At 51.3% G+C, this 26,099-nt stretch overlaps 1 pseudogene; it reads right to left on the bottom strand.

Moving 5' to 3' along the window:
* Positions 1-23,278, bottom strand: part of LOC146300321 (Na(+)/H(+) exchanger beta-like) — a 31,491-nt pseudogene extending 8,213 nt beyond the window's left edge.
* Between the last annotated feature and the right edge of the window lie 2,821 nt (positions 23,279-26,099).

Here is a 26,099-nt window from a genome sequence, read left to right on the forward strand (position 1 = left end):
CAGTTCTGTTGCTGCTGGTGAGTGCTTTCTGCACAGCTTTCTGTTTGAAAGCTGGAAATGTAAGAATGTTTCTGCATGCCGCTTCAGATTTCTACACAATGTAGACACACGCGCGGCTTCAATGTTACACTAGACTTTGTGTTTGACCTCCTTGTCTATTCTTTGTTTGTCTATGGCCGCAGCTACAATTCTCTAAATGTCTTTACCAATTAAAAGCCGCCCTTGAATAAACGCCACACCAAAAATGATCATTGTGTAATAAACGCCACAGCGTTTTTTTTTTAAGAAATACGGTACTTATTTAGCACTAGCGTTGCTACCTGCTGGCAGCTGGACAAAAAAACAGGAGCACACCCCACAATTTCTGGGGAAATTGTACCTTCTCTAGTTAATAATTGATTTCCCAAAGCATCCTGACTATTTGATCATGCAGTTGCTGCAAATCCTCCACCACAGTGGAGTGTGTGTGTGTGTGTGTGTGTGAGTGAGTGTAGAACGTGCGCGTGTGAGCTCACCCTCTTCTCCAGGTCGATCATCTTCTGCTTCTTGAGCAGGAAGTCTCCCCAGCCGTCCTCGTATGGGTCCACCAGGGTGTGTCTGTTGTAGGAGCGCAGCTAAGACACACAAAACAAGCGCACCCTCAGCTCACTCACACAGACAGAGGCACAGCAGCACACACACATACGTGTGTGTGTGGAAATACATTTATATTTGTGTGTGTATATATATAGATGAGTGTGTGTCTGTATTGTGTGTGTAGTTTGTATATGTGTGTGTGTGTGTGAGAGTGTATGGCGTGTAGTGTGTGTGTAGGTGTGTGTGTGTGAGAGTGTATGGCGTGTAGTGTGTGTGTAGTGTGTGGAGGTATGGGGTGTGATCAGAGTCAGCGTAGCTGCACTCAGGGCGTTCACCGCGTACCTGATACTGTTGAAGTACGTGTTGGCTACTCTGGAGAGTTGGAGCAAACACCTTACACTTTGATAACTAGGTGTGCATATAAACAAGCGTAAATTGTGCATATTATATTTGATAAGGCCTGCGTATAGGCAGGTGACCTGTGCTTTGCATACTTTGATCAGTGATGAACATCCTCATCACTAGAAGCGCAGAGCCATTTTTACCAACTCATTGTCCAAAAATTAACTTTCCTTAGGTAATTTCCAATATGTAATTCATGTTCGAAAACATTAAAAACATTAATTTCGAAACAGCGATTTACGCATTGCCTTAATAGCTCACGCATCTAGACGGGCAGGTGTGCATAAGTGTTTCAGTGCTGCGCTATGGTGTCAGTAGCTCAGCACACATGTCACCTGCCTGTGCACACACCTAGATATCTATCAAACAGTTAGGCAGAGTGTTCACCTAGGCGTAGGCCTCGCGTATTTGAGAGGCGTGGCAGGTGTAGTGTACACGACACTGTGTGAAGTTGTTGTCACGTCAGCAACATACGTGTGCACAACGCCAGCGTGACGTGCGTGTGAAGTGTGAACGCCTGTGTGTGTGAACGCCTGTGTGTCCACTGTAAGTCAAGTTCTCACGTGCGTTCAGAGGGTTGATATCATGGCGCAGGTATATGCAGGCGCACTGAGCACTTTGCATGTTAAGCGTCAGTACAGTAGCAACTAGCCCACACTAGTAATGTTTCTGTTAACGTTAAATAAAATGAGGCACACAATTACGAGGAAAACCCGCAAAGCACAGTCACGCAAGTTTTTTTTTTTCTTTTTACATTCGAATATTAATTTTCATATTCAAAATTCTGTTAACAACTATTCGAATATATATTCAAATTTAGAATATGTGTGTATGTGTGTGTATAGGTGTGTATGTGTTGTCACCCTCTGTCTGGTCTTCTGCAGGTTGCCCCTGAGGATCTTCCTGATCTCCTCCTCACGACCCCTGGACAGCTGAGGCAGGGCTCGCTCAGCGGGGGGCTTCTTAGGGTGGATGTTCCTGCGGGGGGGGGGGGGGGGTTAGAACCTGCAAGGTGATCTGACCCCCACCCACCCCCGAGGATAGAGAGACAAGGAAGAGGAGTATAGAGAGGAGGAGGAGGCTAGAGAGAGGAGGAGGAGGCTAGAGAGAGGAGGAGGAGGATAGAGAGAGGAGGAGGAGGATAGAGAGAGGAGGAGGAGGATAGAGAGAGGAGGAGGAGGATAGAGAGAGGAGGAGGAGGCTAGAGAGAGGAGGAGGAAGATAGAGAGAGGAGGAGGAGGATAGAGAGAGGAGGAGGAGGATAGAGAGAGGAGGAGGAGGATAGAGAGAGGAGGAGGATAGAGAGAGGAGGATAGAGAGAGGAGGAGGAGGATAGAGAGAGGAGGAGGATAGAGAGAGGAGGATAGAGAGAGGAGGAGGAGGATAGAGAGAGGAGGAGGATAGAGAGAGGAGGATAGAGAGAGGAGGAGGAGGATAGAGAGAGGAGGAGGAGGATAGAGACAGGAGGAGGATAGAGAGAGGAGGATAGAGAGAGGAGGAGGAGGATAGAGAGAGGAGGAGGATAGAGAGAGGAGGAGGATAGAGAGAGGAGGATAGAGAGAGGAGGAGGAGGATAGAGAGAGGAGGAGGATAGAGAGAGGAGGAGGATAGAGAGAGGAGGATAGAGAGAGGAGGAGGAGGATAGAGAGAGGAGGAGGATAGAGAGGAGGAGGAGGATAAAGAGAGGAGGAGGAGGATAGAGAGAGGAGGAGGATAGAGACAGGAGGAGCATAGAGAGAGGAGGATAGAGAGAGGAGGAGGAGGATAGAGAGGAGGAGGAGGATAGAGAGAGGAGGAGGAGGATAGAGAGAGGAGGAGGATAGAGAGAGGAGGATAGAGAGAGGAGGAGGAGGATAGAGAGAGGAGGAGGATAGAGGAGGAGGAGGATAGAGAGAGGAGGAGGAGGATAGAGAGAGGAGGAGGATAGAGAGAGGAGGATAGAGAGAGGAGGAGGAGGATAGAGAGAGGAGGAGGAGGATAGAGACAGGAGGAGGATAGAGAGAGGAGATATAGAGAGAGGAGGAGGAGGATAGAGAGAGGAGGACTATATAGAGAGAGGATGACTATATACAGGATGACTATATAGAGATAGGATGATGGACTATATAGAGAGGATGATGACTATATAGAGATGATGGACTATATAGAGATGAACTATACAGAGATGAGGATGATACTATATAGATATGATGACTATAGAGGATAGGAGTGACTATAAAGAGAGGATGGACTATATATAGAGAGGAGGAGGATAGAGACAGGAGGATACATAGAGATGGACTATATAGAGAGGAGGAGGAGGATATAGAGAGGATGAGTATAGACGGAGGAGGACTATAGAGAGAGGAGGACTATAGACACAGGAGGAGCATAATAGAGAGGAGGATATAGAGAGGAGAACTATTGAGATAGAGGAGGAGGAGGATATAGAGAGGAGGAGGATGATATAGAGAGGAGAGAAGATAGAGAGAGGAATATAGAGAGAGGAGGAGGACTATATAGAGATAGGAGGAATATAGAGAGAGGAGGATATAGAGAGGAGGAGGATATAGACAGGAGGAGCATAGAGAGAGGAGGATAGAGAGAGGAGGAGGAGGATAGAGAGAGGAGGAGGAGGATAGAGAGAGATAGGAGGATAGAGAGAGGAGGATAGAGAGAGGAGGAGGAGGATAGAGAGAGGAGGAGGATAGAGAGAGGAGCTATAGAGAGGAGGAGGAGGACTATAGAGAGAGGAGGACTATATAGAGAGGAGGATAGAGAGAATAGGAGGAGGATAGAGAGAGGAGGACTATATAGAGAGGAGGAGGAGGATATAGAGAGGAGGAGGATAGAGACAGGAGGAGGATAGAGAGAGGAGTATAGAGAGAGGAGGAGGAGGATAGAGAGAGGAGGAGGAGGATAGAGAGAGGAGGAGGAGGATAGAGAGAGGAGGAGGATAGAGACAGGAGGAGCATAGAGAGAGGAGGAGGAGGATAGAGAGAGGAGGAGGAGGATAGAGAGAGGAGGAGGAGGATAGAGAGAGGAGGAGGAGGATAGAGAGAGGAGGAGGATAGAGAGAGGAGGAGGATAGAGAGAGGAGGAGGATAGAGAGAGGAGGAGGATAGAGAGAGGAGGAGGATAGAGACAGGAGGAGGATAGAGACAGGAGGAGGATAGAGAGAGGAGGATAGAGAGAGGAGGAGGAGGATAGAGAGAGGAGGAGGAGGATAGAGAGGAGGAGGATAGAGAGGAGGAGGATAGAGAGGAGGAGGAGGATAGAGAGGAGGAGGAGACTCACTGCATGCAGACAGCGGCAGGTACGGTGGCTGGCAGCTTGACTCCCCCCCGCTCTCCACCAGTTGGATGGCCTGCTTCATCTCCATCTTGTGGTAGAAGGCGATGAGCTGCGGCTCCCTGGAGCGTTCGCCCGCGATCAGACACTTCTTCACATACTTTTTATTGAAGCGGTTCAGCCTGCAGGGAGACAGGGAGGGAAGAGGGGGAGGGGGGAGGGCAAGAGAATAGAAACACAAAGATAGATGAAGCAAGAGAGCACAGGGGAGAAAGGAGAGACAGGGGAGAGACAGGGCAGGTGAAAGATGCTGTAAGATATAACTCCTGTTACAGTGTGTAAAAGACAGAATTTGTTTATTGAGGGAAGAAGCTGCCTACTTGCTAGAGAGAGTGCGTGTGTGTGTGTGTGTGTGTGTGTGTGTGTGTGTGTGTGTCTTACTTGTCCTTCCAGTGGTGGTGTCCGTAGTGGCCACAAATGTCCTCTATCCCTGTCAGCAGGTGGTCCAGAAACTATGGACAGAGACAAGCAGGTCACATGACCAGGACAGAGCAGGTCACGTGACCAGGACAGAGCAGGTCACATGACCAGGACAGAGCAGGTCACATGACCAGGACAGAGCAGGTCACGTGACCAGGACAGAGCAGGTCACGTGACCAGGACAGAGCAGGTCACGTGACCAGGACAGAGCAGGTCACATGACCAGGACAGAGCAGGTCACGTGACCAGGACAGAGCAGGTCACATGACCAGGACAGAGCAGGTCACATGACCAGGACAGAGCAGGTCACATGACCAGGACAGAGCAGGTCACGTGACCAGGACAGAGCAGGTCACGTGACCAGGACAGAGCAGGTCACGTGACCAGGACAGAGCAAGTCACATGATCAGCTCACTGAGACCCACCTCTAACCAGAAACAGACAGACAGAGACAGACGGACAGACAAAGAAAGACAGACAGACACAGATGGACAAAGAAAGACAGACAGACACACCGCTAACCAGAGACAGACAGAGACAGACGGACAGACAGACACACCTCTAACCAGAGACAGACAGAGACAGACGGACAGACAGACACACCTCTAACCAGAGACAGAGACAGAGTTCATGCCTCATGGTGATTACCATGGTGATAACTGCTGCGGCAGTTTGCCACTGACATGTTTGATGCCAGGCGCTGCTATGGAAACAGACCACTTAATAGCTGCGTAGATTTTATTTCTGTTTGCGAAGGTATTGTGTTTGGCTGCATGCGAGAAATGCTCCAGGTGAGGGGAGGGGAGAGGAGGAGGTGGGGAGCCATTAGAGGTCTGTTCTTGTAGTCCGGTGAGCTGATGACTCACCCTCTAGAGACGCTGTGTGTTTCTGTAGGCTGTGCATGTAGTGTGTGTGTGTGTGTGTGTGTGTGTGTGTGTGTTTATGCATAATTCTATCCCCGGTGTATTAATAGCACCAGAAGGCACTCAGAGCTGAACACTGGTAACTCAAGGACGCTTATGTGAACTGCAGGGATCACAGCGCCAAGAGGGGGTTACTGTACTGCAAACCTGGCAACATGCAGGATGTCAGGGAGGCCTGAGTGGATGAGAACCATTCATCACTTCATAAGAGAAAAGAACAGCTCAATTACTGGTGAAGCAGAATCGGGGAATAACATGGGCTTCTTATTAAACCACCAAAACAGACTTGTTATAGAGGTCAAAGCTGTTCTACTTCTGCTTGACCACTAGGGGGAGGCAACAGGCCATTCAAAGGAGTCATTGTTTTTTGGGGTATTTCACACAGTTGCTTATGGTCTCCGAATAGGGTATGTAACATTAGTTGGGCTGAAAATGGCCTGGGTGCTGTTCTATGAGCCCTGATGCATCCTGTGAAATAGCCCTGTGGAAAAAACAAGATGTTTTCTCCTTCTATGGTATGCTCATGAATATATATAGATAAGCTGCGTGCTGATTGGTTGGTTTACAACGAGTGAAGCTACGGAGCAAAGACGCAACACGGCCAACAGAACTCACTGAAACATCGAAGGTGGAGACTTGAAAAAAAAACGTACAAATAAATATATCGTGTCGACACAACACTGTTTTCAACAGACTGACTAGATATCATTTGAAATGATAATGTTAGTTGTTTCCACTTCTGTTGTCGAAGCAAACGGGATCGACTTAGGTGGGTAACGTTGTTGAAAAATAGATATGGAAATACATGCATGCATGTTGAATTGTAGATTTACATGACAACACAGGTTATTTGAATGAAACAGTCAGGAAAATGAAATAACGTTAGCCCCATTGCTAATAAACTACATTCTACCGATGCTAGATACAGGCAGGATACGTTAGCATTGCTAATAACTGTTAGCGACAGCATCATACTACAGCTTGTGGTTGTGATGAACATAAGGTCTGAACAGCACCTCTTGTAAAGCATCCTGCTTTACATTGTCCCAGATTTTCAAAACTGTCCTCGGTGAAATGGTTCGAGCAAGAGACAATCCCCTGTTGTGATGTCACAACGGGGGATTTTTCAAAACTGTCTGTTTTACAGCTAATTTTAATTGTGAGATTTGCATAGGAAAGAGGTGTCAATGGACTTTGAGGTTCACTGTATGTCCATTTGACCCACTGAACTGTCGTTATTCAACTGTGACAAGGTAAATTCATGTCTGCAATCAATGACCCCTTTAACAACATGAAATTATAAATCTGTGCTATGAGTTGTCCAACCCTGCTCCTGGAGAGATACCCTCCTGTAGGGTTACACTCCAACCCTGCTCCTGGAGAGATACCCTCCTGTAGGGTTACACTCCAACCCTGCTCCTGGAGAGATACCCTCCTGTAGGGTTACACTCCAGCCCTGCTCCTGGAGAGATACCCTCCTGTAGGGTTACACTCCAACCCTGCTCCTGGAGAGATACCCTCCTGTAGGGTTACACTGCAGGAGGGGAGAGTCAGGGTGGGGGGGTGGGGGGTCAGGGGTGAAAGGTCACCTGGGTGTGTATCTCCTCGTTGATGGAGCGTTTGGTCTCCTGCTTCTTCTTCACAGCCAGTAGATCCACCAGCGGTCGGATGGTCATCCCCTGGAGACAGGAGGGGGTTAGGGTGTGTCCCCTGGAGACAGGAGGGGGTCAGGGTGTGTCCCCTGGAGACAGGAGGGGGTTAGGGTGTGTCCCATGGAGACAGGAGGGGGGTTAGGGTGTGTCCCCTGGAGACAGGAGGGGGTTAGGGTGTGTCCCCTGGAGACAGGAGGGGGTTAGGGTGTGTCCCCTGGAGACAGGAGGGGGTCAGGGTGTGTCCCCTGGAGACAGGAGGGGGTTAGGGTGTGTCCCCTGGAGACAGGAGGGGGTTAGGGTGTGTCCCCTGGAGACAGGAGGGGGTTAGGGTGTGTCCCCTGGAGACAGGAGGGGGTTAGGGTGTGTCCCATGGAGACAGGAGGGGGGTTAGGGTGTGTCCCCTGGAGACAGGAGGGGGTTAGGGTGTGTCCCCTGGAGACAGGAGGGGGTTAGGGTGTGTCCCCTGGAGACAGGAGGGGGTTAGGGTGTGTCCCCTGGAGACAGGAGGGGGTTAGGGTGTGTCCCCTGGAGACAGGAGGGGGTTAGGGTGTGTCCCCTGGAGACAGGAGGGGGTTAGGGTGTGTCCCCTGGAGACAGGAGGGGGTCAGGGTGTGTGTGTGTTTGTGAACTTCAAAGCAAAGTTGCTCTGAAGCAAGGATGAAATGAGTCGTGACCACACAAAAAAATTCTGAATAACAAATCAAAGCAGGCCTTTGAAACTTGCACACTTACCAATTAAGTTAAACTCTTTTCTAATTTAGAACATTCTATATATTCTTTGAGTGAGTGACCATGACTGGAGATCATTCTGACATTCACAGAGGGTTCTTTTTAAAACCCTGCCCTGTTGCGTTTAGCCTATTTGCATTTTGGCACAACATAGCAGCTAGCTATTCTAGCTGCATCATGCTAACCTAGCGGCACAGCTCTAACTATGCTAGCTGAACCACATGCTAACCTAGCGGCACAGCTCTGAGTATGCTAGCTCAACTGCATGCTAACCTACCAACACAGCGCTGACTATGCTAGCTCAACCTCATGCTTACCTAGCAGCACAGCGAGAGGGAAGAGAGGAGAGAGTGACAGTAGAGAGTGAGACAGGGGAGGGAGACAGTACAGAGGAGAGAGGGGGAGGAGAGGGGAGAGCGAGAGAGCGAGAGAGAGCGAGAGAGAGCGAGAGAGAGGAGAAAGACGAGGTGAGAGAGATGATTCTCCCTTAGCCCTGCTCCCACCTGTACAAAGACAGTGAAGAAGATCTGGGTGATGATGGCGGTGAGGAACATGGTCCGCATGGGGAACAGGACCTCGTCCAGCAGGTACCCCAGGGAGAAGGCGATGGCCCCCCGCAGGCCTCCGTATGCGATGATGAACTGGTCCTTAGTGGTGAGCTTCACAATGCGGAACTTGTTGATCACATAGGTGAGGCCCACCACACCTGGAGAACACAGGTGAGACAAGTGGCATTAGAATGGAAGTGTGTGTGTGTGTGTGTGCAGCTGTGGACAAAAGTATTGGGAGCGACATTCATTTTGTGTTTGCAAAGCTTGCTGGGCCTTGGCATAAAATTAGGGAGTCAGATGGCTGAGCGGTGAGGGAGTCGGGCTAGTAATCAGACGGTTGCCGGATCGACTCCGTGCCAAATGACGTTGTGTCCTTGGGCAAGGCACTTCACCCTACTTGCCTCGGGGGTAATGTAATATTACTGTAAGTCGCTCTGGATAAGAGCGTCTGCTAAATAACTAAATGTAAATGTAAAATGACTGCTAACATAATTTCAGTCAGTCAGATCATCAGCACAGGGGAAAGTGTGAGCTAGTTCTAGCCAGGTGAAATCACTCTTATCATTCTGATTGGATTTTAAGAGCCGATTGACTGCTGTTAAAGAGGGGACTATTTGCATATAGTGAGAATGTTCACCCCCAAAAAGCTTATGAAAAAATAAATAAAAAATGAAATGTGCCATATTGTATTCCAGTATTCTATAGAAATGTGAAAATGTTTTCCTCAAATACTGAACCAGAAAACTTTGCAAAACACAACATTTGTCATTGCCAAAACTTGTGGCCACGACTGTAGAGAGTGTGTGTGTGTGTGTGTGTGTGTGTGTGTGTGCATATAGTGTGTGTTCGCTGATGACATGTTTGGGAAGTTCTTGACACATTTAGAGACATGAAACTTGCCCCACTGGTGAAACTGAACAATGTCCAACACACATATACTGTGTTTAAACACAATGCACATCCTGTGTGTAAACACAACGCACATCCTGTATTTAAACACAAGACACAGGGAATCAAAGTAGAAGTTCTTTAGACAGTGTGTTTGTATTTGTGGTAAAAAGTGTTGTGTAATGACAGGATGCCTTATTCTGTTCTGTACACAATAGAGGATATTCTGCTTATGCGTTTCCTAATTCAGTGCAGTAATTACATCACCTATAACCACTGACTAGGGCTGTCCCCACTCAATCAACTAGTCGGTTTTCTGGTCGACATGCTCTTGGTTGATTAAGATTTTTTTAGTAAAGCTGCCGTATGGCAGTGTGAGATCTGATTCCCGCTTGTGTCATCATTACTGAATTAAAGAAATGTTCTACAGAAATTGTAGATTATATTATTTAAAACAAGTAAAGCAACTCTAAAAATAGGCTAGATAATTTAAAAGAAAAAGTGTTACTGTTTTCCCTTTCGTTTGATTTGGTATTTTGCACACGGCACGAGCACAATTGGCTGCAGAACTACAAACTCTGCCATAGTCTACTTTGTCTGTGTTATTAGTCAAAATGGCAAAGAAATCTGTGGTATGGCAGCCTTTCATTAAAGTACATTTACATTTACAAAGTACCGGGTGAAAAACGTTGAATGCAAACTCTGTCAACAACGGTTTATTTTTCATAGTTCGATGTTGAATATGATGTAGCCTACCACCTGAAAAACGTAAGTTGGCCTAGCACTATTTCGCTCATGCTAACGCGCTGGGTTGAAAAATGAATATGACAATTGTAAGAATCACATCCAAATCGAATGACATTATCTTCTCCAGCCAAGACAACAAAATCTTTCTCTGTTGCACTGTTCCCCACTCAGCTTCTACGTAAGTTCGCATGCTGCAAGTTCAGGCAGAGATAAGCGCGCTCTGATGATTTAAACAAACAATATTTTTTATTTGTAGTACATTGTAGGAGATACTAAATACCATCGGCATTCGGTTACAAAAGGACTGGTGATACAAGTCTTATTATTGGTAGGCTATTAGAGGCTGAATCTGCAATGTCCAGCAGCCATAGAGTCAGATCGCGAAAATGTTTGGACGTTTTGTTTAGTGAAAAAAAAAAAAGCATTTCAAATTTTGATTAGTCGATTTTCAGACTTTTTAGACAAGTCATGGTCGACCAAAGAAAATCTTAGTTGGGGACAGCCCTACCCCTGACCCCTGCCACCCTCTCTCTCCTCCCACCCTATGACCCTCCCTGACCCCTGACCCCTGACCAGACCCACCTATGACCCTGGCCAGTAGACAGAGAATGACGGTGGCGGTGACAAAGGTCCAGTTCCAGGCGTGCGGGCCGGCCACCGTGGACACGCCCAGGAAGATGAAGATGAGCGTCTCGCTCACGCTGCTCCACATCTTCAGGAAGTACTTGATGGTGGTGTGGGACTTGTGGGATATGTTGGCTTCCACATAGGGCCGCATTGTGGCTCCACAGGCAATCAGTCTGGAGGGAGAGAGGGTGAGTAAAAGGCTCCTTCAGGTATACAGGTGTGTTGGGTTCTCTGGCTGGTCCAGCAGATAAGGGAAGCTGAAAGGCTGCAGGCTTGTAGCCTGCCCAGAACCAGAACCATGCTGCACTGGGAGGTCCCCCTTCTCTCCTATCCCTCCCCTCCTCCTCCTTCCCCTCCTCTCCCATCCCCCCTCTTCTCTCCCTCCTCTCCCTCCTCCTCCTTCCCCTCCCAAGGTCTGATTCATAACCCTGACAAACATCCTGACAGTTCATCTACCTTGGAAATGAGTTATCACTCTCCAGCTCTTTAAAAGAAAGGGGAGAGAGAGAGGGTGACAGGAGGTGTGTGTGTGTGTGTGTGTGTGTGTGCGTACTCACGCCATGATGCCAGACAGGTGGAACACCTCAGCTGACAGGTAGGCCATGTAGCTGTACACGAAGACGAACAGCGGCTCGATGACGCGCGTGTGGGAGGTGAAGCGGGATGTGAAGGCTGCCAGCAGCCCGTAGATGGCGCCCACCAGCACCCCGCCCAGCGACACCACCAGGAAACAGATGACACCCAGGAAGGCATCCATCATGGTGACCGTGCCTTCACCAGAGTACTCCTCAAACAGGTGGTACAGCACCTGGGACGGGGGAGACAGAGAGGGGGGAAGGGATAAAGAGAGCATCAGTGAGTACAGTAGAGTAGAGACCTCATTAAGTACTCATCAATGATGCAAACCTATTTTTGAAAAAAAATGGCAACTTGAAACTTTTTTCACACACTGTGACAGGACAGCAGAGAGGAGTTAGAGATTAGAGGATATGGAGGAGAAATGAGAGGAGATGGAGGGAGAGATGAGGAGGAGGGATGGAGGGGAGATGAGAGGAGATGGAGGAGAAATGAGAGGAGATGGAGGAGAAATGAGAGGAGATGGAGGAGAAATGAGAGGAGATGGAGGAGAAATGAGAGGAGATGGAGGAGAAATGAGAGGAGATGGAGGGAGAGATGAGGAGGAGGGATGGAGGGGAGATGAGGAGAAGGGATGAGGAGATGGTGGAGAGGAGAAGGGACGGAGAGATGGAGAGATGAGAGGAGAAGGGATGGACGTTTCAGAAGAAAAAATTGAAGAAATGCAAACAGGAAGTTGACCAGTTAGCTGGATTAACCACTTCCTCTGCCATTGTGTGTGTGTGTGTGTGTAGGGTTAGGCAAGGGCGCACACTGTCTAGCTGCAGCAGTGTGTCTGAGGGCAGGGCAGGGGGGTAGGATGGGGGGGTGGTAATTGGAAATAGATTTCCCTCGTAGAGAAAACACAGAAAGTAGGTCACCTGTCATGGCGGCTGGTCGGCACGGAAGACGCCTAGTGGCCAATCACATAGCTGCTACTAACCCAGTTACAATCACTTATTGAAGGTTGGCGTTGCTGGAAGCTAACAGCGACACACAGCTCACTGACACAGCTCAAGGACACAGCTCACAGACACAGCTCACAGACACAGCTCACAGACACACAGCTCACAGACACACAGCTCACAGACACAGCTCACAGACACAGCTCACAGACACAGCTCACAGACACACACAGCTCGCAGACACAGCTCACAGACACAGCTCACAGACACAGCTCACACACACAGCTCACACACACAGCTCACACACACAGCTCACAGACACAGCTCACACACACAGCTCACAGACACAGCTCACAGACACACAGCTCACTGACACACAGCTCACTGACACACAGCTCACTGACACACAGCTCACAGACACAGCTCACAGACACAGCTCACAGACACAGCTCACAGACACAGCTCACAGACACACAGCTCACAGACACACAGCTCACAGACACAGCTCACAGACACACAGCTCACAGACACAGCTCACAGACACAGCTCACACACACAGCTCACTGACACAGCTCACAGACACAGCTCACAGACACAGCTCACAGACACAGCTCACAGACACAGCTCACAGACACACAGCTCACACACACAGCTCACAGACACAGCTCACAGACACACAGCTCACAGACACAGCTCACAGACACACAGCTCACAGACACAGCTCACAGACACAGCTCACAGACACAGCTCACAGACACAGCTCACAGACACAGCTCACAGACACAGCTCACAGACACAGCTCACAATTTTTTCAACCTTTCGAAACTTTTTTTCCCCACTCAGTGAAAGGAAAGGAGAAAGGGGGAGAAAGACCAGAGCCTACAACAGAGTAGAGTCAAACAGAGTAAAGCAGAGTACATTAGAGTTTAGTACAGTCCTCATCAGGTACTCATCAATGATGCAAACCTGTTTGAAAACAAATCACCAATATTGTTTAAACCTTTCAAAGCTTTTTTTGAAAAGATTGTTGCAACCTTTTGAAAAAATAAATACAAATTTTTGATTGTGTGGTCAAAACTATTTTTTGAAAATATTTTTAGAACCTTTCTAAACTTTTTTGGATTAAGGTTTTTTTCTAAAGTTTTTCTTCACACACAGTGAAAGGAGGGGAGAGAACAGAGAAGCCTAAAACAGAGTAAAGTCAAGCAGAGCGGAGCACAGTAGAGTACGGTAGAATCCTTCAGTAGAGTTCTCATCAAGTTTGCCTTGCTCCATGGTAGCCAAGTAGACAAGCTTACATTTGTTGTGCTTGAAAATGCATGAAAATGAAAAAAGGTGCACAATGACAAGAAATAATTTTTATCATGGCACCAAATACAGATTACAACTGAAGTAACAAACTTGAAAATGTAAGAAGTAAAAAGAACAGATATGCGTAAAACATTTAAGGAGTAAAATGTATTAAAAAGTGGTCAGAAAAATACATTGTGCAGTAAAAGTACTGATACCAGAAAAGTTCAGTGACAAAGTATTTGTACTTTGTTACTTTTCATCTCTGGTAGCTTCTGATCTGTGTAGCTTGCTGTGCCATTGCTTGTAAAAAAACAAATAAAGTTTTAAATGATTTGAAACAGCAGAAAAACCACTTCCCATGTCTGTCTCCTCCAGTCTCCCCAGACCTGTCTGTCTGCCCCCCTCCCCCCTCCCCCTCCACTCACCACGGTGACGGCCTCCCCCTCCACTCACCACGGTGACGGCATCGTTGAGCAGGGACTCCCCGAACACCAGGATGTGCAGCAGCTCGTTGATGTGGATCTCCTCGAACACGGCCAGCACGGCCACGGGGTCCACGGCTGAGATGATGGACCCGAACAGCAGGCAGGGCAGCAGCTCCACCTGGCCCAGGTTGGTGCCCCGGATCTGGCACACCCCAAACAGCAGCCCGCCCACAAAGAAGGCGTTCCACAGAGTGCCCACCACAGCAAACATCAGGATGGTGCCCACGTTCTCCATGAAGGGCCGGATGGGCAGGAAGTAGCCCGCATCCAGGATGATGGGCGGGAGCAGACACAGGAAGAAGAGCTGGGAGTCGAGCACGGGGGGGACTTCCTCCCCCGCCAGCCGGATCAGCCCCCCCACCAGCAGCCCCACAACGATCAGGAGACAGCTCTCAGGCACAATGGAGGACAGGCGGGGGATGAGGTGGAAACCTGGAGGGAGGGACGGGGGGGGGAGCAGGGGAGGAGGGGAGAGCAGGGGAGGGGGGAGGAGGGGAGGGGGGAGGAGGGGAGAGAAGAGCAGGGGAGGAGGGGAGAGTAGGGGAGGAGGGGAGGGGAGAGCAGGGGAGGGGGGGAGAGCAGGGGAGAGGAGAGCAGGGAAGGGGGGGAGAGCAGGGGAGGAGGGGAGAGGAAAGCAGGGGAGGGGGGGAGAGCAGGGGAGGAGGGGAGAGGAGAGCAGGGGAGGGGGGGAGAGCAGGGGAGGAGGGGAGGAGGGGAGAGAAGAGCAGGGGAGGAGGGGAGAGTAGGGGAGGAGGGGAGAGCAGGGGAGGAGGGGAGAGCAATGTGTTGAATGTTTTGTTTAATGTTCTCGCTGAGTGCTTACTTTACATGCCAGAGCTTGCTTACATTGAGACACACACACACACACACAGGTTTCTCACTGTACATTCCTGCATCACTTCCTCCCCAGGCCTCATATGGCCTGCATCACTTCCTCCTGGCCTGTGTTGTGTGTCCTGTGTGTGGTGTTAGGCTGTGTTGTGTGTCCTGTGTGCAGTGCTAGGCTGTGTTGTGTGTCCTGTGTGTGGTGCTAGGCTGTGTTGTGTGTCCTGTGTGTGGTGCTAGGCTGTGTTGTGTGTCCTGTGTGCGGTGCTAGGCTGTGTTGTGTGTCCTGTGTGTGGTGTTAGGCTGTGTTGTGTGTCCTGTGTGTGGTGCTAGGCTGTGTTGTGTGTCCTGTGTGTGGTGCTAGGCTGTGTTGTGTGTCCTGTGTGCGGTGCTAGGCTGTGTTGTGTGTCCTGTGTGTGGTGTTAGGCTGTGTTGTGTGTCCTGTGTGCGGTGCTAGGCTGTGTTGTGTGTCCTGTGTTTGGTGTTAGGCTGTGTTGTGTGTCCTGTGTGTGGTGTTAGGCTGTGTTGTGTGTCCTGTGTGCGGTGTTAGGCTGTGTTGTGTGTCCTGTGTGCGGTGCTAGGCTGTGTTGTGTGTCCTGTGTGTGGTGCTAGGCTGTGTTGTGTGTCCTGTGTGTGGTGTTAGGCTGTGTTGTGTGTCCTGTGTGTGGTGCTAGGCTGTGTTGTGTGTCCTGTGTGTGGTGCTAGGCTGTGTTGTGTGTCCTGTGTGTGGTGCTAGGCTGTGTTGTGTGTCCTGTGTGTGGTGTTAGGCTGTGTTGTGTGTCCTGTGTGTGGTGTTAGGCTGTGTTGTGTGTCCTGTGTGTGGTGCTAGGCTGTGTTGTGTGTCCTGTGTGCGGTGCTAGGCTGTGTTGTGTGTCCTGTGTGTGGTGCTAGGCTGTGTTGTGTGTCCTGTGTGTGGTGTTAGGCTGTGTTGTGTGTCCTGTGTGTGGTGTTAGGCTGTGTTGTGTGTCCTGTGTTGTGTTACAGCAGCTGTAGGTTAACCCAGCACAATGCAAAGATAATGTAAATGTGGTGGTTAAGCAGGACAGAGGCAGGGAGAGGGCTAGGGTTTCACCTCATCAGACTCACTGTTTCCACTCCCTAACCCTGACAGAGAGAGGGACAGAGAGAGAGAGACAGGGAGAGAGACAGGGAGAGAGACAGGGAGAGAGACAGAGAGAGACAGAGAGAGACAGAGAGAGACAGAGAGAGACAGAGAGAGACAGAGAGAGACAAAGAGAGACAGAGAGAGACAGAGAGAGACAGAGAGAGACAGACAGACAGACAGACGTGTGGTGTGAAAAGCTGTCAGTGAGAGCCGGTGATTGAGGCGTCTCTTCGACCCAAAACAGATTTCCTGCCATGAGATGAGATGTCTCTCATTCCTGGTTTATCACCAGACAGGTCGACAGTGACGTCACCATAGGAAGCTCTTCAACAGACGCCATCATTACTCACGACTGCAGGGTCAGTGGGATACTCTGTAGATGCCTTTAAAGCCTGTTTAGCACCTCTTCACATTCTGGGAGATAACCATGAACTGAAGCCACACATGGGAAGATGGGAATCTTGCATTGAAAGCAACTCCAGTGTGTTTACACCCAGGCTGAGTGGGCTGCGGTGAGGACCCAGGCTGAGTGGGCTGCGGTGAGGACCCAGGCTGAGTGGGCTGCGGTGAGGACCCAGGCTGAGTGGGGTGCGGTGAGGACCCAGGCTGAGTGGGCTGCGGCGAGGACCCAGGCTGAGTGGGCTGCGGTGAGGACCCAGGCTGAGTGGGCTGCGGCGAGGACCCAGGCTGAGTGGGCTGCGGTGAGGACCCAGGCTGAGTGGGCTGCGGTGAGGACCCAGGCTGAGTGGGCTGCGGTGAGGACCCAGGCTGAGTGGGCTGCGGTGAGGACCCAGGCTGAGTGGGCTGCGGTGAGGACCCAGGCTGAGTGGGCTGCGGTGAGGACCCAGGCTGAGTGGGCTGCGGTGAGGACCCAGGCTGAGTGGGCTGCGGTGAGGACCCAGGCTGAGTGGGCTGCGGCGAGGACCCAGGCTGAGTGGGCTGCGGTGAGGACCCAGGCTGAGTGGGCTGCGGTGAGGACCCAGGCTGAGTGGGCTGCGGTGAGGACCCAGGCTGAGTGGGCTGCGGTGAGGACCCAGGCTGAGTGGGCTGCGGCGAGGACCCAGGCTGAGTGGGCTGCGGTGAGGACCCAGGCTGAGTGGGCTGCGGTGAGGACCCAGGCTGAGTGGGCTGCGGCGAGGACCCAGGCTGAGTGGGCTGCGGTGAGGACCCAGGCTGAGTGGGCTGCGGTGAGGACCCAGGCTGAGTGGGCTGCGGTGAGGACCCAGGCTGAGTGGGCTGCCGTGAGGACCCAGGCTGAGTGGGCTGCGGCGAGGACCCAGGGCTTGAAATGCACTTTTTGACTTTAGTTAGGAGCACCAGCAAATATGAAGGAGCACCACAACTAAAATGTTTATGTTTTATATTTATTTTGCTGGCTAGTTAGCTCCCTGTCACGTGACAACAGAGCGCAGCGACGAGGAGACACTGATGGCAGATATTAACCATCAATCTAAAATCTGGATTAAATGGGTCATTGACTGCTAAAACAATTTTAACTTGTCATAGATGAATAACAACAGTTTGGAGGGGAAAATGGACATACAGTGAACCTCAAAGTCCATTGACACCTCTTTCCTATGCAAATCTCACAATTTGAAACTGCTGCTGTAAAACATTGTTAAAATGTTTTTTTTAAAGCCGGACACAAAGCGATATGGCCCAGTTGTCGAACAGGGGTTTTCCTCCAACGTTTCACACAACAAACCTTGCAGAGAGAAACCATGTATTCTTCCCGCCTCAGGGAGTGGCGTTTCAATGAATGATATCTCTGAGTGTTGAGCTGTGGTTAGTCATCCAGCAAACAGCAGCTAGCTGAGATGACCTGTGCTCTCGGTCCTGGGTGACACCGCGGCTCTCAGCAGTCAACGTGCAGCTCTACGCAGAGTGAACAGGACACCCACAGGTGTCAGCCTGCCCCTGACCACGTTAGTTGTGCAGCATCATTCCCTCCTCCCCCCTCACCCCCCCCCCTCCTCCCTCACCCCACCTCTCCTCCCTCCACCCACCTCTCCTCCCTCCCCCCACCTCTCCTCCCCTGTCTTCCCTAACCCCACCTCTCCTCCCTTACCCCACCTCCCCTCTCCTCCCTCACCCCCCTCTCCTCCCTAACCCCCCCTCTCCTCCCTAAGCCCACCTCTCCTCCCCCTCCTCCCTAACCCCAACTCTCCTCCTCCTCCCTCACTCCTTCCTCTCCTCCCACTCCTCCCTCACCCCACCTCTCCTACCCCTCCTCCCTTACCCCACCTCCCCTCTCCTCTCCTCCCCTCTCCTCCCTCACTCCCTCACTCCCTCCCTCCTTCCTCTCCTCCCACTCCTCCCTCACCCCACCTCTCCTCCCCCTCTTCCCTTACCCCACCTCCCCTCTCCTCCCTCCCTCCTTCCTCTCCTCCCACTCCTCCCTCACCCCACCTCTCCTCCCCCTCCTCCCTTACCCCACCTCCCCTCTCCTCCCTCCCTCCCTCCCTCCCTCCCTCCCTCCCTCCCACCTTCTTCACCCCCCTCTCCTCCCTCACCCCCTCCCTCCTTCCTTCCTCCCCTCTCCTCCCTCACCCCCTCCCTCCCTCCTTCCTTCCTCCCCTCTCCTCCCTCCCTCCCTCCCTCCCACCTTCCTCACCCCCCTCTCCTCCCTCACCCCCTCCCTCCTTCCTTCCTCCCCTCTCCTCCCTCACCCCCTCCCTCCCTCACTCCTTCCTCTCCTCCCACTCCTCCCTCACCCCACCTCTCCTACCCCTCCTCCCTTACCCCACCTCCCCTCTCCTCCCCTCTCCTCCCTCACTCCCTCCCTCCCTCCTTCCTCTCCTCCCACTCCTCCCTCACCCCACCTCTCCTCCCCCTCCTCCTCCCTTACCCCACCTCCCCTCTCCTCCCTCCCTCCTTCCTCTCCTCCCACTCCTCCCTCACCCCACCTCTCCTCCCCCTCCTCCCTTACCCCACCTCCCCTCTCCTCCCTCCCTCCCTCCCTCCCACCTTCCTCACCCCCCTCTCCTCCCTCACCCCCTCCCTCCTTCCTTCCTCCCCTCTCCTCCCTCACCCCCTCCCCCCTCCCTCCTTCCTTCCTCAGCCCTCGCTAGACTGATTGCACACAGTGAAATGATACAGTAGATAATAGTGGTAGCACACAGACACTCCCAGGTTGGAGCCCCTGGGAGACGTGTTGTGTGTTGACAGAAGATAAGAGGAGCCAGCATGGGGGCTGGCCTGCTGCACTCAGCCATGGTCTGGTACCAAGCAGGGAACACGGCCCACACAGCGAGACATGAGGCCAACAGCATCTGAATGAACAGTGCTAAATGTCTTGTGTATATAGACACACACACGCACTAGCACAGCACAGACGCATAGGGGTCAGTCTTCACACACGCACAAACATACACACACATTCTTCTGGGTACTGGCAGCTAGCGAGTCTGCAGTATTCCTGCCCTTCAAGGTGTCACCATGGCAGCACCATCAGGTCAGCCTCAGCCCCCCGGGCCTCAACCCCCCCGGGCCTCACCTCCAGGCCTCACCTCCAGGCCTCACCTCCAGGCCTCACCTCCAGGCCTCCCCTCCAGGCCTCACCTCCAGGCCTCACCTCCAGGCCTCACCTCCAGGCCTCACCTCCAGGCCTCACCTCCAGGCCTCACCTCCAGGCCTCCCCTCCAGGCCTCACCTCCAGGCCTCACCTCCAGGCCTCCCCTCCAGGCCTCACCTCCAGGCCTCCCCTCCAGGCCTCCCCTCCAGGCCTCCCCTCCAGGCCTCCCCTCTACACACAGACACCAGCGAGCTAAACCCTGGGGATACTGCCCGTTAAGGGTGTGTGTGTGTGTGTCCTCGGTCAATGTGAGCTAACCCCGGCCTGGCGGTGTTCATCAATAATGAATAGAGCTTGAAGCATTTCTGTCCTGCTGAGATTCTGCCTGACCCAGGATGCAGGACAGGACCTACCATGGCACTAAGACTACTGATCCAGCAGGACGGGACCTACCATGGCACTAAGACTACTGATCCAGCAGGACAGGACCTACCATGGCACTAAGACTACTGATCCAGCAGGACAGGACCTACCATGGCACTAAGACTACTGATCCAGCAGGACGGGACCTACCATGGCACTAAGACTACTGATCCAGCAGGACGGGACCTACCATGGCACTAAGACTACTGATCCAGCAGGACAGGACCTACCATGGCACTAAGACTACTGATCCAGCAGGACAGGACCTACCATGGCACTAAGACTACTGATCCAGCAGGACAGGACCTACCATGGCACTAAGACTACTGAGTGTGTGAGCAAGAGAGTATAGTAATGAGCTGGCCGACAGCTCATGTAGACACTGCATGGCCACAGTGGTGTCACACATTAGCTAAAGATTTGAGCAGTAAAACACAACACAAGGCTGGCCCCAGACCTCCAATCACAGCCCTCCTAATCTCCTTTACTAGCAACCTTCCTGGAGAACTTCCACTCCGCGATGTTGGGCAGTGCTAGGGTCATTAGCACTAAACAAGGCATGACACTTAGATTCCGTTAACAGATAAACAATGTTTAGCAGACACACACCACTGATTCTACACACCCTCCCAGTGTACGCACACACACACACACACACACACACACACACCAGTCCTCTGCACAGACAGCAGAGGACACACTGGAAAACCCAACAGAGACCTCGACACGCACGCTCTTACAGCTAAAAACACCTAATGACCGTATTGACTGGTAGGAAGAGCAACGACACAGGGGAGAGGGAAGAAGAGAGAGAGCAGAGGGGGAGAGAGGAGACAGGTAGGGGGAGAGGGTAGAGGGGGAGAGAGAGGGGGAGAGAGGGCAGAGGGGGAGAGAGGAGGCAGGTAGGGGGAGAGAGAGGGCAGAGGAGGAGAGGAGGGCAGGCCTGGTAGCAGTGGTGAGTTGCTGTGCAGAGTTGGGTCACCAGCATGAACAGGAAGCTGTCATAACCCACTACAGCACAATGCGACCTCATCATTGTTCCAGCCTGCCTCCCACCTCCCTCAGGAAATCACCTCCCTCCTTAGTAAATAGGCCTACCTCTGAACAGACTATATCCCATTCACTCCTTTACCCCTCCCCTCCCTGGGAGAGGATGGTGATGTCACACGAGCTGATAAGTTGCAGGATAAGAAATGCATAAGGAGACACTCACAGCGGAGGGAGGGAGGGAGGGAGGGAGGGAGGGAGGGAGGGAGGGAGGGAGGGAGGGAGGGAGGGAGGGAGGGAGGGAGGGAGGGAGGGAGGGAGGGAGGGAGGGAGGGAGGGAGGGAGGGAGGGAGGGAGGGAGGGAGGGAGGGAGGGAGGGAGGGAGGGAGGGAGGGAGGGAGGGGCAAGTGACGAAGGAGGAAATGAAAAGTTGTAGTAGCAGAAGATCCAATCATAACAGAAAAACTCCTAAGTCGTCTAATAATGACAGTCAGTGTATGTGTGTGCCCTCTGATACCAGTTTTGTAACATCCTTCAGTAGCAACCCCTTGGCTTAAAAGCAATAATGATTGTGACAGAACAGCATGTGGTGACTGCAGCATGGTCATTCCCTCAGAGATGCGCATTCTGCTGAGTCAAGCTGTGTCTGAACATCAACACTGCACTTCTGATCCTTTATTTCCCACTGTACTTTCATCATGCACTATTTAGTCATGTCGCTTCAGATAAAAGCATGTGTTTAGTGACTTAAACCACTTCTGTCTCCACCTCTGTCACTGAATCGCATTTAGCCAGCTGAGCTAGCATTCTGCAGCTCTTGCACACCGTAGCGTCACGGTAAAACGGGATGTCCAAATGTATCGTTTCACAGCTGTCACCATGAATCACATCCACACAAGTTTTGGAAACATAGCTCAACTGCGAAGGTGTTCTGGGTCTCTAGCTGGAACTAGACAGAACACACCACTAATTCTGATGCTTAAAACACAATTTTTTGTACCAAGTGTAAATAATTAACCACTGTCAGAATCGTTTGTACTAAACCTAGGAGAGGACACATTCAAAGAAATAGCTGACCAATGCATTACCCTGTTATTATATCGGTGTTTAAGTTAACCAACCCGGAAAAACCACACTAATTGATAGCTAGCTCTCGGTGCTTGAAATACACAACTCCAAACACCCAAACAAGAACTTACCCAATTTCATTAAAGATGCCAGCAGCACCCATAGCGAGATCTCGAAAGGAATGCGTACATGGGGGTAATCCACACCCAGCACTGGAAACGCCTTTTTACTGTGGTTGTGGTTGGAGTCTTGGCCCAGGTGGTCCGGTCCCGCAGAGCTGTCCGAGGCGCTGGTGTCGGGCGATCTGGCAGCGCCCAGAGGAAACACGGTACCGAGGACCAGGAACACCAGCAGCACCAGAAGCCACAGTCTCACGAAACTTTTGCCGTAGCCGGAGCGGCTGTCTGACATGTAACTAGTAGTCATGGTAGTATTTGGCGTCAAAACGTATAGACGAAGGAAATGAAGTGGTGACTGCTTGTAATACTACTCATATTCCGGTAAAACTTGTGATGGGTCTACGGTAGAACCCACGGAGCAGACCGAGCCAGGCTAGCAGACTGCGGCTAGCGGTCTGTGGGGTCCTTCTCAGGTGAAGCAGGAAACGTTCAGGGTGAACCGTCAGCTACACAGCTGGAAAACAATGTTTTCCACGCGACATACTCGACCTAAGATGCTAGGAAACGTGTGCTCAGAATCCCACTTCAAATTGATAAGTTTGTCTTCAGACTGTCGCCGTTGGAACGTCCTCTCTTGAAGGGGTCATTGCAGATGCTGGCGAACAAAAATCGACAGTCGCATTCTGAAGCTCCTACTAGCCAAGAAACGTATCCAACTAAAGGACAACGGATCTATACTGACCTTGAGATAAATACACAGAGCTGTCACGCTGCACATTTATAAGTATCCGGAAAAATGTCAACTTCGCATATTCCCTGCAGCCTACGTTACGCGCGAGCCCTGTCCCAACAAGACTAGACAAGACCTCTGAACTCGGATGATGCCTGACGGGGCACAAGACACTCAATTTGCTACCATCTTGAACGCATCCCGCGCGCAGTCTCCCCGTGATGCTGTCACGGCGATCGAGCTGTTGAGTTTGAAATGATCCGCAAACTGAAATTCAACCTTCAAAACGCACACCCTTTTCGCGGAGGTTTTATAGATGACAGAAGAGTGGGGAGCGGTCGATGTCTACACCACAGTGACCCCTACTGGAGAGGAGGCTGTAGTTGTGCAAGGGAACCCCCTACAATGTATTGAAATCTTTCACTGTCGACTGTGACTTCCAAGCCTGTCAGGCAGAGCCGGTTAGAGGCAGCACGTTCTCCACCCCTTCCGCGTGGGCGGTGGTTTCTGTGGCTTGGATTGCCCCTGGACTACAGAACACATTTGTTTACGGCAGCTCACAGCCTTACAGTAGGCCTATACTGCCAAATTAGAACTTTGATCTTGGAAAATACATTTTGTGTAGTCGAGGACTGCAGCTCAAAGTCCACCCTCACTGATTAAAAGGCCTTTCAACATCCAGTTATGTAGTAACACTAGTGGCTGTGCCCATCACATCCAGCAACACTGACTTGACATTCCGGTTGTGTCAGACAGTGTTTGAATGATAATGTAATACTGGAATGCCCATTGTTAAAACAGTGTTACTGCTCTTGTATGACCAGACCTAAGAACCTGATCTACATGAATAACAGAATCCTCTAAGCCAGAGGTCAGGATGGTTGAAACTGTGTTTGAGGGCTTGAGCCATATTCTAGACCGACAGGTGTAAGCTACTGTGTCAGGTGTCTGCATACATGAACATGGGTGATTAACTGTGAGAGTGGTTTTCACTGCTCAGTCATGACATGTCACAAAGCACACACAAACTCACTAACAGACACACAACACACACACACACACAACTGCAACAATACACACACATATACACGTGCACACACTCACAAACACACCACACACACACAAAAGCAACAATACACAAAAACAAACAAGAGCTTTTGTGTGCTGTGCTCTGCTGCAGGTCATAATCAGGAATCAGGAACCAACATGGACTAACCCTGCCACTCCTCCAAAGTTAATTTGATCTCATTTGAAGCTGAGAGAACCCAAGCATTTCTTCTGGCATGCTCTGTAAGGGGACACATAAGTACACACACTCACTCCACCCTGTGTTGTGGAGAAGGACCCACACCGGCATTTATATGTGTGTGCACCTCTTGTGTTTGTGTTTGTGTGTGTTTGCGTGTGTGTCTATATTGGTGTGTGTCTGGAAACAAATTGCAACAACATGATTCTAAAATGGCATTCCCTTTGAGGAAATGACACAAGTGACTTTGGCTGTGGTGAGAATGTGACCCAAATGACTGAGACCAACACATATCTGTGGACCTCAGCTATTCTCAACCCGGTGATGATAGAGGGCCCTCTGAACATCATGGTCATGAACGTTTCTAACAGGCAGGGTTCAGCTGAGGCAGTGGAGGGCGGGGGGATTCCTTGAACCAGGTCTTCACCCCCCTCGCAGGTGCCCCCCCCCCCCCCATGCTATTACTGTTTCCCACAACCCCTCAGTCTCCATGGATACCCCAAGGCCTGGGAGACCACAGACCGGCAGCACTGACTGGTCTCAGATGGAACATGCTAACAACAGCCTGGTGAGGTGCAGCATGACTGCTGTGTGCTTGCTGTGCCTTACCTCAGAGGGACGTCAGCCAGCCTGAGCCCTGTCCTGGGACTCACCACAACAGCACAACAACATGGATTTTAAGGAACCCAAAAACCCAGCGTAGGAAGGGAAGCAACCTTGTGACCATCAGGAGAACGTGGAACATGGAGCTGCAGCTGGACACAGACTCATGTTCTGGGTTCCAGTCTCTGACCTCAGACTGGGTCACATGGTTCCAGTCTCTGACCTCAGACTGGGTTTCCTGTCAGAGAAACTCATCACTCCCCCAGTCATAGATAAAACCACAATAGAACAACCAAAATATAATTCCCACCTGGTTTGACACACACACACACACACACACTTACTCACATAGATATTTATTTCACCACAAATGTAAAAACATTGCTAGTGAAACAGATCAGCTGATGAATAAATAATCGGCATAACAGTTGGATAGTGATGTTGTATAACCTGCAATGAATTAATGATTACAACACGGCCTGTGGTGAGTTATTAGTGTCCTCATGTTGGCTCCCTCCCCTCATCCTCTCCTCATCCATAACACATCAATAACTCATCCAGAACTTATCCTCCTCTCCTCCTCTCCTCCTCTCCTCCTCTCCTCCTCTCCTCCTCTCCTCCTCTCCTCCTCCTCCTCTCCTCCTCCTCCTCCTGTCCTCCTCCTGTCCTCCTCCTACTCCTCTCCTCCTCCTCCTCCACCTGTCCTCCTCCTCCTCCACTTGTCCTCCTCCTCTTCCTCCTCCTCCTCCTCTTGTCCTTCTCCTCTCCTCCTCCTCCTCAGTGGTCTGCCACCAGCTCCCAGGGTGTCTCTCCTCTCTGAGCTGTAATGAGGGCCTTCCACCCACCATTTGAACAACACATGCTGTAATGAGGGCCTTCCACCCGCCATGTGAACAACACATGCTGTCATCCAGGCTCCTGGTGAGGCCAGACTGAGCTCCTGCCTGCGGGACGACACCAGGATGTTGTGACAGCCTTGCGACTGCCCAGACCAGCCCTCAGGACCGGAGAAACCACCCAGCCCAGCAACAACAACAACAGCAGCAGCTGCAGTCAGCCGTGCAGGACGACTCGTCGTAGTAGTAATAACACTTTATCAACAATACAAACACATTGGTCTTGGCGCGTGTGTTTGGTTCTGCCCATGAGCCAGATGAGACACTGTCTCGACATCAGGCAGAGAGCTGCGCTACACACTTCTCCTTCGATGGAGGCCGGGCTGGGGGAGGCCAGGGTGGAGGCCAGGGGGGGTGGAGGCCAGGGGTGGAGGAGGCTGGGGTGGAGGAGGCTGGAGAGGAGGAGGCTGGGGTGGAGGAGGCTGGGGTGGAGGAGGCCG

This window comes from Hypomesus nipponensis, chromosome 2, assembly GCF_054491055.1.
Source record: "Hypomesus nipponensis isolate SF chromosome 2, ASM5449105v1, whole genome shotgun sequence".
In the NCBI taxonomy this organism is placed as follows: Eukaryota; Metazoa; Chordata; class Actinopteri; order Osmeriformes; family Osmeridae; genus Hypomesus; species Hypomesus nipponensis.